The sequence below is a fragment of the Prinia subflava genome, chromosome 2, assembly GCF_021018805.1.
Source record: "Prinia subflava isolate CZ2003 ecotype Zambia chromosome 2, Cam_Psub_1.2, whole genome shotgun sequence".
NCBI lineage: Eukaryota > Metazoa > Chordata > Aves > Passeriformes > Cisticolidae > Prinia > Prinia subflava.
The window spans coordinates 25,498,241-25,506,227 of record NC_086248.1 but is presented as its reverse complement, the minus strand read 5'-3'; positions in this window follow the sequence as shown (position 1 = coordinate 25,506,227).

Here is a 7,987-nt window from a genome sequence, read left to right as displayed (position 1 = left end):
CTGTCCCCTACTCCAGTCTCATGAGACATCACCTGCAGTGCTGCATCCAGCTCTGGGGTTCCCAGCACAGGAGGGACACTGACATTTTGGAGAGAATCCAGAGGAGGGTCACCCAGATAATTAAAGGAATGGAATGTCTTTCTATGAGAAAAGACTAAAAGAATAGAATTTGTTCAAGCTGGCAAAGAGAAGGCTTAGGGGTGACCTAATTGTGGCCTTCCAGTGCCTAGAGGAGGCCTATAAGAAAGATGAAGAGGGACTTTTTACAAGAGCATGTAGTGATAGAACAGGGAAGAATGGCTTCAAACTGAAAGAGAGTTTAGATTAGACATTAAGAAGAAATTCTTTATCATGAGAATGGTGAGGCACTGAAACAGGTTGCCCAGAGAAGCTGTGGATGCCTGATCCCTGGAAGTGTTCAAGACCAGGCTAGATGGAGCTCTGAGCATCCTGGTCTGGTGGAAGGTGTCCCTGTGCTCTGAGGCCTTGGAACTACATGGTCTGTAAGGTCTCTTCCAACTCAAACCATTCTATGATGCTATGACTCTATGATTACTCTATAGAAAAAGGAACACAGCTCACAGCATATACTTGTGAATATCTGAAAGAGTAAAATTCTTACTGCTAAAGGACTTTTCTTTCATTCTCCAGTGATTTTCCATGTGCTCATTCACTACTAGTGTCCCAAGATAATGTGTACACAGAAGATTAGATGCAGTAGGCCATAGGGCATCCAGAACACTGACATGGGGATGGAGACATGACATAGGGTCTACAAGAAACTCTTTGATTTTTAAAAATAACACCATGGAGCACAGGCATATCCTAATCTTGTCTCATCTAAAATAGCACTAGATAGTTAGGCAGTCCATGAACCACTTTTTAATGGGATAGAGCCTGAATTTTTTTGACATAATATCTCTTGTAAAGGTTTTACAGTTGTGTAAATGGAGCTGTATAAGGTCATTTCACAGATATGTTCTTAGCAGCCATTAACAGGCAGAGAACAATACCTTGTCATGTTTAACCTGTCTGTATGTGATGTGACTGGGAAGTTGCTGGCAGGAAATTGCCATGACTTTTACCTTCTCTGCTGCTTCAGGAAACTGAAAACCTAGCTCAGATTCCAAAATTCTTCCTAAACGTACAGCCAAGAAATAGCTCCTAATTAGGTCACCTTGCAAAACCACTATTCTTTCTCTAAGGGCAAAACTGGTAGATGCAGAAAGTACTGGGGAGGATTGGCTTAAGACATCATTTCAACACACATGGGCTACAAATAACATCTGTCTCTCACCTTCACTGTCTCATGTGAGAGGATTTTTAGATGACATGAGCCTGAGCTGGAAGAGCAAGGACTGGTTCTCGTTTAGAGACATTCATCCATATTGAAAATTATTTTATGTAGATTCATATCTAGATTTGGCCTGTCTTAAGTAGCTAGGAAGGCAAAATTGTTGGTTAAAGTAGAAACCATAACATTCTGTACAAAAAAAGCGAGCTCCAAAACTGTCACTGACAACCCATGTGGGTAGTAGCACTTTGGTCAGCCTTGTAGGACAAGAAAACATCTGTTTGTTAGGTGGACACGGGCACACATTCCATCCACAGTAACCAAGTCTAAAGACAGTTTGTTCTCTCTGAGCCCCACACAGCAGGTGTGTCAGTGATTATGGTATGCAGCTTTCAAATTAAAGCAATAAACATACATACCTTCTAGCTAGTAATTAGGGAAGATTAGTAAAATATGATTCTAAATGTGTTCATTTGTCTGGCATAGTACCTTTTCCCCTATTGTATCTCACTGAAATCATGGCATATGCAAGAAGGTAACTCAGTGAATAGAATGTAATTAGCATGAACACCAAGTCTGGCTATTTTATAGCATTTTAGGGCACATTTCTATTTTCCCTGTCAGTCAGCAGTTTTAAATTCAATTGCATTTCCTAATTATTCCCAAGTCAATTGTAAGTAGGATTTTATTAGTTGCATGTAAAATGTATTGCTGCATTTGGAATCTCAGTGTTCAAATGAAACAATGCACCTCCTCTTGCTTACTACAAGAGAAATTGAAGTTGTGCATAAAAAGGTGAATCATTCCATCGATACATTTCTTTCAACTGTCAGCTGAAAAATTAGGACTTTCTTTGAAAAAACTGCCTCTCTGACAGTGCTCTTGTACAATGTATTGGATCAAAAACCTGCACTTCAAACGCCTTAAAAAATACATGAGAGTGGAACTTGGGAACCGGTTCTATTTGTCATCTGCAGAAATTAATATGTGAGCCAAAGGCAAAGAACTTTCATTTCAGTGCATGGTAAGCATGGTTCCACAAGCAGCTGAGATTCATGCAATGAGACAGAGGGAGTAAAAACATGAAGCCAGTAAATGCATTCTCATGTCTGTGTGTATGGTTCTCAAGGAGCATTAGAGGTCAAAAGAAGCATGACTGGCTGGCCTGATTTCTTGTGTGAAAGGCACTAAAACAGTAACCACAGCAAGGAAAAGGTAATTATAGCGAGATTTTTTTACTTCTTGTGTCTGCTTTTGATGTTTTCTGAAAATCACGTTTAAGAAACTCTGTATAATATTTCATTTTAAATCAGTTCAATTGAAAACTGTAAATGGCTCCAGTGAAGGAACAGAGTAAGATACCTGCTACCCATAGGCAGTGCAATGATTGGGGTCATATGAATCTGCTATTTATTGTAAGCTGAGGTATATTTTGAGTGCAATCCAAATTTTGCCTGCATCAAGATCAAGAAAGCTTGAGAATTACTCAACTATCCAGATACTTAATCATCACAAGTGGTGACTTGGATGTATAATTGAGCTCCTCTTTGAAAGAGACCTAAAGGATATGGAAGCTGTCCTTGAAAAGGTGCTAGAGTAAATATTGTTAAGAAAAACCCCACAAAACAAAACCAAAAATTCTTCAGTTTGGGTTTGGTTTTTTTCGCTTGGGTATTTCTTCTTGGTGGGGGGGGTCATGTCATTTTTAATTAAAATCCAATGGTTTCTTCAGTAATACTCGTATTATAAATATATTAAACAATTTACCAATTTACAGAGTAATAATACTATAGGACTTTATAGCTGAAAAGTTAACATCATAATGAATGGTTGAAATCTGAAGTAATCAAACTGCAAAACAGTAATCCTTATGAAACAATAATAATTATAATCACAAGAAAAAATGGAAAACCAAGGAATATAAATGCAACAACAGTAAAGATTTTGTTTATTTTGCTTTAAAAAGATTGCAGATTAGAATTTACTTGTTGCTAAATAACGTTCTACTGGATAAAACACTTTGATCAATATTCTTTGATATTTTCTAGGAGCTACATTGCAGTCTTTCAAGATGAAAAATGTCTTTGAGATTTATAATGCATTTGTCATTTGGTGAAGGGAATTCTACTCTCCAGTTTATTTGCTTTTTGGCAATCAATAAAGCTATTTGTACAAAAGTCCCTTTGAATTTGTCTACTCTGGTATTTTCATTTCTGTGAAGTAAACAAACACAGGATAAATAGGAATTTTTATTTTAGCTATTCTATTTGAGGCTTGAGTCACCTGAGAATAATACTTTCACAATTTAGAAAAATTTCAAAACATATGCATAAGGTCACTTTCATTTCCAAAAAGTTTTGGACAACAAAACCTAGTAACCTTTACTGAACAAACGATAAGGTTTGTAGTTGTAAAAAAGTATTAATATAAGTACTGATATTTAATAGAATTTAATACATTAAAACCAACTTTCGCTTGACTGTCAGCAAGTGACTGTAGACTTTTTATACTTCATGTTTTGTGATTAATTTTTAACACTGGAGTAAACATGAGTCTGAAACATGACTTTGAAAAATTAGCACCTATCTCTACACCAGTACTCTTTAGCTCACAATATGTCTGAGTAACACTTCTGCTGAAAATGGATTTTCTGACTATTCAAGGGTACATCCACTTTATACATCAGTACTGATGCAAGCTCCACCCTCATGTTCCTTCTTCCTGCCTCCTCTGAAGTGTTTTGTATTTCAGTGACAAAAGCCAGCATCTAGACAGCATCCAAAAGACAACTCCAGCTCATTCTAGTCATTACTTTCTACTCAATTATGTCTGTCTATTATGTGTTACTTATGTCTCATTTTAGGCTTCTGTTTTCATGCTGGAATCATGGAAGGGCAGAGAGAATAAATGGCTTCTCACATCTGAGACTTGGAAAGAGACAATATAGTTTTCTAGGCCGTTTGCTTCTCAGTAACCCAAAGACTTCACCAGTAGCTTTTCTTTTGAAGCTTATGGAATCCCGTTTGTATATGAGCAAGACCTAGTATGTGTGAACATATGTACATGTGTACCGTTACATCTCATGTTGGTCTGTTAGTAACTTTCAATGTGAGACCACTTTCATGTTAACATGACAGAGCCACAGGAATTTTAAAGTATGTGAGATTCCTAAAAGTAATAAAAATTAGCAACTGAGTGAAAACCAGGGAATGGAAAAGGCTGGAACACCTCTCTTTTCCTTTCTCACCCTGAAAACTAGCCGTGTGGCACATAAGGCTGCTTGCCTAGGTAGAAGAGGCAGGAGGGATTTGTAGACATAAGAGTTAGGAAGGAGCATTAAAAAAGGAAAATGAGGTAAGACCTCTGACATGGCAATAGCAGCCAGGGGCACATGAGGCAGAAAACAGCTCCCAAGACCTGACAAACTGAATACCTTCCTATTATAACAGCTTTATTTCTTCTCTGCTTGAGGAGAAAGATTAGTTAGCTGACTAGGTAGTTGTATGGCAAACACATAGTTTGAACTACTTCATAACCCAGATATTTTAGGTGGTCTGGGATATCTTGATTCTTGAGCTATTAAGGACCCTTATTGATAATGGCTCATTGATAAGAACAGCAATAAAACAGAAGGCTGGGACGACTATAATGAATGTACATAGTTAACTAGAATAAAGCATTTTGATGGCTGGTATTTTTAAATAATTGGGTCATTAACCTTAACTGTATCAACCTGTTCTCTTTACCAAGGTTAATCACTGAATGGAAAAACTTCTGGGGAAGTTGCAGTCTTACACAGAGGACAGCCACTTATTCACATGGTAGAAACATGCCTAAAGAACATGTTTAAAGAAGGTGTTTCTAAGAGAGGAGAAATATTCACACACATCCACACAAATCAATACATGCTTACATTTTAATTGTGAGAAAACGTAACAGAAAAAAAGTTGTGCAGTTCTGAACAATTTTCAAGCAGTAGTCATTTATTTTTGATGTGTTTATTTTTGCAGTGATAGAAGCTATCAGTTTCTGCTTTGTTGAAGCAAAGCTTGTTCTGTGTCCAGGTGTCTTCATTCCCTAGCTACGGTTCTCAAAATTGTTTCAATGACAGAAGACCTTGAAACCCCTGGTCAGTAAATTTGTCCCTATGAAATATATCACCATTGGAATTTTTATGGGAAAAAAAAAAAGTCTTATTCCAGATGAAAGAGTACAAACCAGATGCTGTCCAGTGGTCATAATACATGAGGATTGTACAAGCACCAGTTGTGTATTCTATGTATCATCTGCATGTTACAAAAAAAAGGTTAAAATGGACTGGTGTAAGACCAGGATGCAGCAACCTGGTGGTGTTGCACAGACAGTGCCTGATGGGGGCAAAGAGCTAAGAGCTGCTATTGCTGCTCATTCACCTCATCAGTGGGCTGAAATCAGTTCCTTCCCTCTTTTGATGACATCCTCAGCTGCTGAGGGACTCTGCAGACTAAAATTGAGAGTGTTTTACAAACATCCTTGGATTGGCAGCAGAAAGTCATGGTGTGAGCAGCTAGAAGAGGCTGACAACATGAAAAGTGACAGTGGTAGAAGGATCAGAACTTTCAGAAATATTCTGAATTTCTCTTTTCCTTAGGACTAAGGTGTGGAAGGTTGAATTATTTATTGCACACTAAGCTTGGCAGCAGTAAAAGGAGAAATGGTGCAGACAGGGGGCATATTAGAGAAGTCTCCTTGGAGTGGAGGAAATCTCCTAGGTCAGACAGTGTATTCAAATACACACAAAGGTCTGACATATTTCTGAGAGATTAGTCCAAACAGATACCTACAAAGTAGTTACATGGGATAAATATGGAAATTTAACTAAGAAGTGATACAAGCATCCTCTGGTGACCTTACCTGATACTCCAATTAAAGCTATCAAATCAGAGAAGCCTCAATAAAAAAACCCCATACAATCCTCAGCTCATCTCCCTCTTTCCCAGGATGCTGCAAAGATGTTCTTCTTATCTTTTTTTTAAGTTGTTTTTGGCTCTCAGTATATCTAAACTGTAAATAATAAAAAATCAACACCACCAGTAAGATGTGGTGGTTTTGGAAATCTGTGCTGTATAAATGATCTAATTAAAAGGTAAAGGTCAGAATAATGTTTTGCTAAAATCTGGCATCTAATTGGGAAAATGTTAACTCTGAGCTTAACTAAACTCCCTGTTGTATTTCTTAAGGTTGTGTCTGGTGTTTTATTTATGTGTGTAGTGTGCTGTGATTTTGTCTACTGTGATTTGTGCTTGTTTTTCAGCCTGTTCTTGCATATTTGACATGGATTTCATCCTTTCTGCAGCTCATCCTCCCCCACTTCTAACCTATCTTGAGTTATAGCTTGATATTTGAAATATTTCCTGCAAATAATTTTATCTCGAGTGGGAGGATTATAATAATGTTCAGAACATTGATCTCAGTTAAACTTATAGGGCAAAAAGTTGCACAGAGAATTGGGAGTTTACCCAAAGGCATAGAACATTAAATCACTCAGAAGTTTGATAAATATGTAGTGAGGGATGTGTAATATTGAACTGAGTGATGCAGTTCCATGGCTAACAGGCAAGGTCCAAAGAATGACAACATAATGCATTGCATTTCTAAGTTACTTATTTTAAATATCATACTTTCGAAATGGCCTACAACTAGAAGTAATCTTTGTTTATGGATGAATAGTTATTAATATAAGTCCTCTCTATCCACCTGTCTTTGGACAGAACTCTGAATATCTCAGTATTGAAATCCCTTAAATTTTTTTCAGATAAGCTGTTAAATGTACCAAAGTGTCCAAAATATTTTGTCACTTAATTTATTTAGTCATGACTTGAAAATACTCTACAGAAAGGATTTCTATAGTAGAAAGTGGTGAAGAAACAGATACTGTATACAACACACAGTTAATCCCACACGCAGGTACTACAGCCATCAAGGAAACCTTGTGAGATTCCCTTCTAAAAATGCACTGAAACTGGAAGGATAAAGAAAGTGCCTTTATATTCTAGGCAATCAATATCAGTTTCTGTAAAATCTGGGGAAATCTTTAATCACTATTATACTTTTCTGAGAAGAGATGAAATACAACCTTCTAATTTGCTCACAATTATATTTTTTTACATAAAGCTTACCTTATCATAGCATGTAACAACCAAGGTCATGTAAAAGCACAGATTTCAGCAGCAAGGATGATTATAAATCTATCAGATATCCAGACCTTCAACAATTTTATTTTTCAAGGACACAGTTGGAGATGCACAATATTCATTCCAAGCTGCCACTATGGAAATTGTGGACTGTAAAAGAAGTGGGGACTTTCAAGTGTGTATTGTAAGTACCACTGCTTTTATATGATATAAAATGTATACACACATTTTTCATATAAACAAACACACAAAAAATCTTTTAAAGGAGATTTTCAGAAAGTGAAAGTAAGAGGAAACAATCCACCATTTAGGTGTTTTTTCAGTAGAAATTTTCTAAGGTGCAAACTGTCAGTTGCAGAGTTGCATGCTTTTGGTGTATTTATTCTGTCTGTCTTAAGGTTTCTGTTCCAGGAACCAGCACACACAGTGGGACTTTCACTTGACATCTGCACGTCAGCACTCCATATCTGGTATGAAATCAGGTTTGCTGAATTTGGTAGCCAAAGAGGGACAGAATGCA